We start from the raw sequence: 9910 nt of genomic DNA on the forward strand, positions 1-9910 counted from the left end.
TTAGCAGTCCACTGTTGGGTCAGTAGGGTCCAAAAGTCTGTGACCACTTTCACATGGGTCTTATTTCTCAAACCATCTGTCATTACCATCCCTCACACATGCTCACTTATAATTTCCTTGCTGTCATTCCCCTGGGCGTCAATTAAGATGTCAGCTTTTCACATCAGCTGGTCACATCTAACCAATAGTACAGTGACACACCTTCATTATGATTCATATTCATCATGAACACTAAGTATTTATGCAACAGCACTTACAAGCAGACTGTTGAGGGATAAAATATGAGACAGTTTGGCTGTGAAATGTTGAGTGTATGACTTGTATATGACTGCATGTGTATGTATGGGTAAGTCTGAGTATGGAAATGTGGCTGGTTTAGTGGCATTTGCTAACAGGTAAAATCGAAATTAAGATTGAGATTGGTGATAAATGGAATCCAAGTTTTCAAAAAGTGTGACATTTGTTTTTTTTACAGGCAGTTATTTTTTCCATTTATATACAGTATGTTCTGCGAAAAAGATTTAACCAATAATTGATGTTTACTGTTTGTTTGGTTTTCCAGTTTGTGAGGATGACTTTCTTGGCAATAGCTAGGGCAACCAGTGTGGGTTTTGTGTGTTTTGGTGGAAGTTCAACTGACGATAAATTGCCAAGTATACATCATGGCTGCAGCCCAAGATTGAGAACCTTAAACCTTAAACCAAAAGTGTTGTATGAGTGGACAAAGCCATAAGGAGTGGAGGTAGTCATCTGTGGTGCCAAGAGTGCATTGTGAACATTTATCTGTGATGGAGAGATCCATTTTATGCATTTGTTTTCTTTTGTTTGTGTTTTGAGTGATGTGTGTTCTATGGAAGATTTTATACTGGATTAGTTGTAGATTTGCATTCTTTGTCATTTCAAATTAACCCTGTGACCAGAGGCTGGTGTCAGAGGGGACAGATAAATCTCTTTCCCATTTAGCAGTTGGATGATTTTATCTATATTGGAGATTTATTTATATAAATTTGAAAGAATTTTGGTGGATGTAGAATATTTCACAATCTGCTCTGCTGGTTTGAATGGATTACTTAATATATTGCTTTTACTTTTAATGACTGATTTAATTTGTAGTTATTGGAGTTTCCACCTCTGACCCCGAACCTCTGGATCAGGTCTTTAAAATGAGAAAAATGACTATTCTTGAAATAGATGGTGGAGATATGTGATTACTTTTTGTTCCAATTAGGGATGCCACAGTGAGGACATTTTCCCATTGGTTAATAAACTTGTGACAACACCGGTGTTACCGGTTACACCGGACATTTTATATGATAAGATATTAGTTGCTGATGCTCAATCTTTAGAGCACATTCTTTGATCTCTGAAGTTATATTTTTAGTTAAGGTCTTCCCTTTACTCAAGAGTTAGTGTCGGCAGGTTTCAGGCTGCTGCCAGCAGGCTGTTCTCGATGTACAGCCAGGCTGCGGTGCACAAAGACGTGGGGACCGCAGAAACCTGCCTGCCATCCGGAGAGAGACACTACAAGAGCAGGCCGAGCAGGCAGAGAGTGGAGGAGTTTCTGATGAAAACAAACACAGCGACCCGGGAGGCCCGTGTTTACAGCAGAGAGCAGGAGGGAAGACAGACGTCTTACTCCACTATTCTTTACTGCAACTCTGCTGCTGCAACTCTGCTGCTTCTGCTAATGGTCACGAAGCATACACTTTCAGTTTATAATAGTAGCGTCTGTCATTCGACTAAGTATTGATAACATGCTTAATACTTAACAAATCAGAGGGTTTTTTTTGATGAACAGGGGTGCTGATATGTCAAAAATGAACTTAATGGGTTTTATTTCTATAAAAAAAAAGCAAAACGACAGTATGGGCAGTGGGCAAGTAATGTAATCGGTGTATGCCCCAACACCGTGTAACACTAGTAACACCGACTGCCGTGGCAAGCCTAGTTCCCATCTGTTTAAGTGAAGGGGGAATTTGTTGAGCTGAAAGTCCAGGTTGTGCCAGAGTGGGGTGTACATGCAAGGAGTCAATTGTAATTTGCTAATTTTGAGTGTTTTCCAACCAGGCTGTCAGAGTTTAAGACTTAGGTGGGTTTTTGAAGCAATTGTGATGTTTTGTGTTCGAGCCAATGAAAGGTAAATTAGAGATTTTTATGTTGCTGCATGCTGCTTGTTCTCTTTTAATCTAAGATATATGAGCCAGGTTAGAGTGGATCCATTTAACAAGATACTGTAATTGGTTTGCCAGATAGTAGTGAAGAAAATTGGGTGCATCTAGGCTCCCTCTGAGTTTATTTTTCTGTAAAATGGAAAGACTGATTTGGGGTTTTTTAGGTAGAACTTTCATCTTGATGGTTGCTTCATGTATGTCATGACTTAAGTCTGTTTCAAGTCTGTTTCCATCACATACACCAACTTTTCCACTTCAGCCAAGCATTTACATACTGCCAGATTTTCTACTCAGGGTTTTTTTTATGCGTAAATTGAAAACTCAAATACAAACAGCTGGATTGAAATGCATCGTTTTTAAATGCCATACGTACTTCACTTCAGTACAAAAGCTGACATCAAAACCACTTAAATCGGGTCCCAGACTAGTCCAAGTCCAGGCAGCCCTGAGTCAATACTGAGTCTCCCCCAAAAAAAGAGAAAAGAAAAACAGTGCCTATTTAGTCTGAGAAAAAAAATGTAAATCATTTTAAAAGTAAATTATCTTTAGAAACCATCTTAGAACCAGTTCTGATGGACCATAAATCCAGCTTCAGCCCACGATAACAGGAAGGTCATGTTTTGAGCCTCACATTCTACACTTTGAAGGCTGATTATGATAATAATAAGACTCAACATCCTAAACTTTAACATTTCTTTGGCATATATATCTATATATTTGCAGGAAAAAAATGTAAATCAGTAAATACACATGAAAAAATTAAAAATAAAGCTTTTTTTGGTGGGTAGTAAAAACAATTCTTTTCAGGCCAAATCAGGCATTGCAGCGCACCACCGCAAGGTTGAACAGAGGTGTGTTGGCATGTTTATTTGTGCTCTAGAAGACAATCGGAAACAATCAGTAAAATAATGTTACTGATCTGATTCACCAGCTTTCTTGCTACCACTGCTACCTCTCTTCATTCACTCTCTGGCTCGACCACAGCTGGTCTCTCTCACTCTTTTTTAAAATGTGTTGGGAAGCCAACAGCAAAGCCTAACTTTACTTTTAATTTTATCAAACAAAGAGAAATCTCCTTCCCTCATCTTAGTAATATCTTTGTCCTCTCTCACGGCAGGGTTGTACAGCTCTGATCAGTCTGATTGCCAGCTGTGATTGGCCACCGCAGCGTGACGTCAGGTTGCGTTTCTCCAAAGGTTGACTCTGGATTAACTTTATTGCCGTAGGCCGCTGTGGCACCACTGTGGCCAAAACCCCCGTAGCCTAAATGTACTACCTCCATTCAAATGAATGGGAGGACTGATGTTTAATGTGTATCTAGATGCATGGGAAATGATGTGATACAAAAAAAATACAGATGCATTGTTAATAATACAATACACTGCAATTCAATGCTGATTCTTTATGATTTGATTCAGCCATGATTTAATATTGATTCAGCTCAGATTTCATACTTTTACTTGTTAATTAGCTAAAGTGTATTATTAGTCATAATCAGTGTTTCTGCTAATTAGCAATTAGCTGCTAATGCTAGGGTTGCCTTGGGTAGACCGCTCCCCTCTGTAACCTTATCATTTGCAGCCACATATTCATGATATATGAGCCGAGGTCTCTGTTGTGTGCCACTGGTTTACCTTTATGGTATACCATATTACATGTTCTGGCTCTTTTCAACAGGTTCAAGCTCCCCCTGGATGTCTGAGCTTGTCATCTTATCTCTGAAGGTGAGTCCATACACCATGCAAAGTATCTCTGATCTCACTCTTCTGTCCCTTCCCGCAGCTCATGATGTCAGCGGAGGGTTGGAACGTAGGTCGACTGACCAACCCTCTTCACAGAGACAGTTAGGCGGAACACTGATAATAATACATTAATCTGCCTTGAATAAGGTCATGGTCATTTGTGAACAAGATCTCAGCGATACTTGTGAAGTCATGGACTGTGAAGATCTGTCATTGAGTGAAAGATTATTTTCTATTCTGAGAAATGAATAATTTCAGTTTGAGCCATAGCAAACAAATGCGCAAACATTACCAGACTACTGCCCACATCGGCTGTTTTTGAAGCAAATATGGATTTCAGCATTCAAAAGTCAACAGGGTCTAGATTTTTATGAGGATGTGATTTGGTTTGGAGCCGAAACAATTAGTTCATCAGTGGGACTAATTGGTCCTCATTTAACATCAAGTAATGGAAGTATTTTCAAGGTAACTTTAAAACTTGAACTTTGAACTTAGAGGAAAAAATAACTAATTTGTGCTCTCAATTTAATAATTTGTGTTTTCAAATTAACGGAATTCACCCTCCTGCCATCCTTTCATCCTGCACACACCTTCATTATAGACTACTAGAATTTAATAAGGTTTTGATCTTGGACTAAAATGTATGGATGTGTTTTGTAATTTGTGGTCCATCTGGTGCTTTAACTACAGCCATATATCCATCCGGTCTTTTCACCTAAACTCAGATTAAACTTGGATACTTGACTTGCTTCCTGTCTCACAGACATTCCCCTGTTATCTGCTGAGGGCTTTCTAAGAGGGGACATAAGATCATACAGAGACCAGGTACTACATCGGAACTCCTGAACACTTTGAACCTTGAGCTGTTTTTGCACAGTTTTTACTTTTTACTTATAGGCGTGTGGCATTTGTACATGTCTTATGGCCAATCCACATAGAGAGCGTTTTGAAAAGTGTTTTTAAGTCCGTTACTTGCATGTCTCATCAAACAGATTTACTTCCAGTTTTATAAAAAATTATCAATCCACACTGACTCTGAGGCATGGATCCCTCCACCTTTTTTACACTCTGAGTCTATTTTTTTCTCCACTGGCGCATTTAGTGAAGCGTCATCTCCACAGACAGCTGTTTAAATCACACAAAGCTCCTGCTGTTTATATACTCTGAACTTATTATCAGTATCTAATTCATCAGGGCTCTAGTGTGGCTATAAGCCTGCCAGTTTCACTATAGGAAGATTTGCTGTGGTGGGCAAACAATGTTGATTACTTCCCGTGGAACCTACATGAAAACTATTTAAGTTCTGCTGTCAATCAGCCTGGTGAGAACAGTTTGGCCAGCCACTGTCCTCTCAGATGAACAGATAAAATGCTTCAATAGCACATCTCGCTTTTGATGTGGCTTCCCATTTAGGGCACTCAGAATGCCATCAACAGGCTTGAGAATGGTAGTATATGTTCTGGGGCAGTTTTTTTGCAAAAGAAAAAAAAGTTTAAAACCTGTATGGTCACAGGTTTTCAACACAGGGAAAATATCTGTACCGTAGACTGTCTATAAAAATGGACATGTCTCTACTTCCTGTTGCTATGGAAAAGTGGAAGCAAAATACCTTATCATCAGAGGGGTAAGTTGACCAGTATGATGTCTGCGTTCTAATTTGACTGAGTTATGACTGTGTAACTGTTATGAGTAGTTATAATAGATATGACAGGGTGATTTTAGCATCTAAACCCCTGTTTATCACTAAACCCCTGTTAAATCCAACAGCTAAGGAAACAATCTTATAGGAGATTTGTATAAACAATGCCCTGTATATATTTATGCCACATAACCATGGTATCACATACAGTATGTATGTCAGCAGGAGTGTGAGGATTTTCCCTGATCTGTAAGAAAGTAAAAAGCACTTCAAACATGTGTAGTGATCAAACTGTAACTATCCTCTGTAATATTTTGGTATAAGCAGCCTCTTTCCATCATTATTCGTGACAGATGAGGTCTTTTTACAGTCTGGACTAATAAAACATAGTCAAGATCAAAATCAATTATTTCTTCATGAGCTGAGCTCTTTGTGACACCAGAGAAGGTGAATAAACACATCAGGTGTCCTGCTGCCAGTCATGAGAATTTGATCTCCACACGTGGGTCCATGTAGTCCAGATGAGGCAGGGTGACATCACCAAAGCTGTCCAGTCAATATGTTGCCTGTCAGTTCATGCGACTTCTTTTGTCCTGATGGTTTATTTGTAATAAGTCACTGTGAACATGTACCAAATGAAATTTAGGGATTGAAAGCATGATTGACACTATACACATATTACACTTGTATATGTCTTATGCCTCTGTCCCTGTCATTATATTCCTACCACTGGAATGCAATTTGTACATTTTGCTTAAAGGGTGCTTTATAATTTTTTTCTTTTTTCTCATTCATAGCAGTGTTGGGACGGGTATAAGTGCGTTTGGTTATTAGTAATAATTCATAATTATCATAGATATTTATGAATTATGAAATCAAGAGATTATCAATAAGAGATCAATCAATAATTCAGGCACCAACTGTTGGATCTGTGAGGAGCACAGTTGATTATTCATTTACCAATGATAATGAATTAATTATAACAATTAATAGAATTATTAATGAATTAACAATTACAGGGCACCACCCGGATACTAGGACCAATAACCAAAGAAAGTAGTCTCATAAAAGAGGTAACCTAGAATGTTAATATCTGAGAGGTATCAACATTCAAAGGTGAACAAAGAAGGGTTGAATTTGAGCTCTGACTCCTTCAATCAGCCACTTTCCACAATATGTTAAACACAATAATGACAAAAGAACTTGTCTTAAATTGTTCTAATTCCTATTTCTTTTAAGTTTACAAGTGCTGAGGGTGCCGCTGCCGGAAGGACAGAGAAAAGATGTGGCCCCAAAAGCAGAGTTCTTAAATACAATGTGACCAGTCAGACTGTACCAAGTGCCCACCACATCATGGGGGATATTGTGATTTCCAATAATGACAAACGTATTTATGAAAGTTGGCAAGATTAACAAAGTTAACAAATGCTCTGATCAATAAACTACTACTAACACAAACAGCTATGTACAGGGTTGAATACATGCAGGTGAATGCACGTGTCTGTGTGTGTGTGTGTGTGTGTGTGTGTGTGAGAGAGTCTTGTGAGAGACAAGATGGTGACGTGATCTGGTGTGATGACGTCGAGGGTTTGGGACGCGGACGTGACTATGGGAGGAAGTCACGTCACGTGATAAACAAATGGCGGAAGTATGGCAGTGTCTTGGTTAGACAATAGCAAGATGGCACCGCCTGGTGGTCGGCGTCTTGCACTCACCAAATTCTGTGAAAAACACGTGTCTGAACGCGGATAGCGAGGAACGAGTCCCACGCTATCTGACCATCAGATGTGTAAAAAGATGTTGGCGTGTGTGTGTGCATGTTAGTTGCAAGATGGGGAAGAAAGAGGAGAGAAAGCGACTGTGAGAGGGAGAGAAATGGTTCCTTTGACCACAGAGAGCGTGCATACGGACGGCAGTCTGTAACGCACGTTGTCTGGTTTCTGATCGACAAAGCAACTTACTCTCTCACTCACGGTGGCACAAACACAGCGGTAGTCCCGAGCAGGACAAACACAAAACAGTCTAGTGTGGTGAACCAAACTAAACAGGCAGCAAACTTCAAATACTCCTTAGAGTAAAGCAGAGCAAATGGAGTCAGCGGTCCGTCAATCCACACAACAAAACAATAGCAATAAAGCTGAAAATCTAAAAGCTAAACAACAGCACTGATGCTGAAACTAACACACAATAAGACTGCCTCTGACCAGACTTAAGCCTCTTACTTGGTCGCTTCAGAAAGCGAGCAGGGTGCGTGTTCAGTCCATCTTTCACTCCGGCTTGGATGCTGACGGTGGCCGCCCTCGCGCTGTCAGGGAATCTCACAGCAGCTGATTCTTACCTATGTTAGCAAAGCTGACTCACAGAAGGATGAAGTTCCTCCTAGCTCAGTTCACAATGAAGGCGTGTCCTTCAGGGTGCGTTCACTTTTTAAAGGGCTGGTGATGTCATGGCTGTGTCATTATGACGCTCCTCTGTGCAGGAGCGTCTCTACCAGAGACTGTTTGTTGAGACTGTTTCCTGTTTAGCACCTAGGTGCCAAATTTGCAGTGCATCAGTGGAAATGGAGTCCAAAATGGACTCCCATTGTCTCTGGGAGTCTGGAGTCCTGGCGCCTTTATCAGTCACAAAGCTTTAGCAGGCTGATTTGGATGTTGGTGGCCCTCCTGCACTCACATACCTCTTTTTTTCCCTTTTCCCTTTGTTTCTAAAATGGTCCAATCAGCCACTATATATGTCCCACTTTGTGTTCACTTGTTACGTTAGTTAGTTAGACCACTTTGATGGACCCAGAACTTCTTGTAAACATTTTTTTTGTTTGTTTGTTTTAAAACTCGTTTTTAAAAATCCACCTGGGACAAGAAAAGTTGTTTAAGAAGAGACAGCTATACAATGGGAACACATTTACAAAGTTGTGTAAAATCTGTTCTCACTGTTTTATCAAACTGTTCTGAAGCTTAGATCATTATTTGTACTTAACACCTCCTGTTTATTCTATTTCTTTTATTTTATTTTACTTTATATGTATGACATAGTTATGTTAATTTATAGATTTATTTCACTATTCATACTGAGCTTCTTGGGCAGAACAATTTCAAAATTTCCTTCAGGAATAAAAAACATTTCTTATCTTTTATCTAACAGGCTTTTAACAAGACACATCCTTATCTGGCAGGGAGATCCATATCTCTCACAGTCCTGTAAACAAGTAAGAAAGCTAATGGACCACTGAGAGGTGTTGACTAATGAGAGGTAGCCTGGTTGGGTCCAGCAGAATTTAGTTTGAGGTCAAATCCCATAATTTCCTCTGATCTCAGATGTTGCATGCAAGGGATATAAACAGATAGCGGGCAAATGAACACCTATTGGTCACTCAAATCTAGTGATAGTTTGTCTTATGACTCAAAACACTGATTACACTCACATTCTGTCCTTGTTCAGTTTGCACTGTCATTATTTTTGGCATTAATTAACTTTTTGCATTAATTAACTTTTTTGGGATATTTTACAACATCAGAATTACTGTCTATACAGTCTGTCTGTACAGGAGATGAATGTCCTTCACTGTCTGTCCATTAAAGTACATGTTACTGAAATTGGATTTTAGTAATTTTTTTGAATTAATGTCTGTATTTTTGTTTAAACATTGCCTTTAGAAATTGTGCTCCTAAAGCACTTTGGATTGAAGCAGTTTAACTGCACATGACATAAAGAGAGAGGGAGGTAGAGAAGCAGAAAGAACAGCCATAATGTGGCATATAAACACAGAAGGATGCTGGGAGAACTGCTACCTCCCCTTCTCTTTCTTACTGAAGCAGAAAGCTACAGAGAACTAGGCTCCTATACATCCACATTACAGCACAGAGTACACAGTACCTAGAGGGGGCAGTAGAGCTCTATGGAATGAGGTAACTAGTTCAGTGGTGATGAAAGATAAGATAAACGTTAAGGATCTCTCAGGAGAAAATGAACGTTAACATGAAAAGAAATGGTCTCATTTAAGACAAAAACAGATAAAGTTTGAAACATTACAGGCAGAAGGAAAGAGAAGGAAATGATGGGACTTATGTGCATAAGTATGAGGCTGAATGAATAGTATAACACAATACAATGAAATGACTTGTCTGAAGAACAGATGAGCTAATATTGAATAGTGATATTGTCAAATCCCTGCCCTTAGATCTGGATTAAGGGAGACCAAGCTTGGTTTACTCACTACTACTACGACTCTGATCCTCATCAGATCAGCTGGAGTAGTGTTGGGATTTTCTTCCATTTATTTTATTATTCAAATGCATTACAAGTGATCATGATTTGCAGTAGTGCTGGTCATGCTCCTGCACTTTTACCTGTCAGGAACA

General features: G+C 39.3%; 1 long non-coding RNA gene across 2 annotated transcripts in view; it reads left to right on the plus strand.

Annotated features, from left to right (window-relative positions):
• Window positions 1–6921, plus strand: part of LOC137188710 (uncharacterized) — a 30111-nt gene extending 23190 nt beyond the window's left edge. Inside the window, exons 3-4 of one of the 2 annotated variants that reach the window (XR_010929474.1) lie at window positions 3849–3895; window positions 6792–6921. This is a non-coding gene — a long non-coding RNA (uncharacterized lncRNA). Of the gene's footprint in view, window positions 1–3848; window positions 3896–4676; window positions 4741–6791 lie in introns of those variants that run through there. The other variant, XR_010929475.1, reaches the window with a different exon arrangement.
• The last annotated feature ends 2989 nt before the right edge of the window (window positions 6922–9910 follow it).

The sequence above is a fragment of the Thunnus thynnus genome, chromosome 9 (genome assembly GCF_963924715.1).
Source record: "Thunnus thynnus chromosome 9, fThuThy2.1, whole genome shotgun sequence".
Taxonomy (NCBI): Eukaryota; Metazoa; Chordata; class Actinopteri; order Scombriformes; family Scombridae; genus Thunnus; species Thunnus thynnus.